This window comes from Sinocyclocheilus rhinocerous, unplaced genomic scaffold (genome assembly GCF_001515625.1).
Source record: "Sinocyclocheilus rhinocerous isolate Xijiao unplaced genomic scaffold, SAMN03320098_v1.1 scaffold2145, whole genome shotgun sequence".
NCBI classification, from domain to species: domain Eukaryota; kingdom Metazoa; phylum Chordata; class Actinopteri; order Cypriniformes; family Cyprinidae; genus Sinocyclocheilus; species Sinocyclocheilus rhinocerous.
In genome coordinates, this window is record NW_015670983.1 from 79,914 (window position 1) to 80,202 (window position 289).

Sequence of the window (289 nt, forward strand, 5' to 3'; positions counted from 1 at the left end):
AACACACACACACACACACACACACACACACACATATATATATAAATGCTGACACCTGCTGGCGGTTTATGAACACTGCACATGCTCATGTTTCCTCAGTTAACTGCTAACATTGAATAGACTCGTGTTGTTTTCATATACAGCTATAGTCATAAACACTATAGTCTAACACTGACAATAGCAGGACACTTGCTGCATTATACAGTAAGGTTTAGTTCATTTCTGGGAACAAATTTGTCCTAAAAATATGGTTAAATGGGTATACACACACACACACACACACACACAC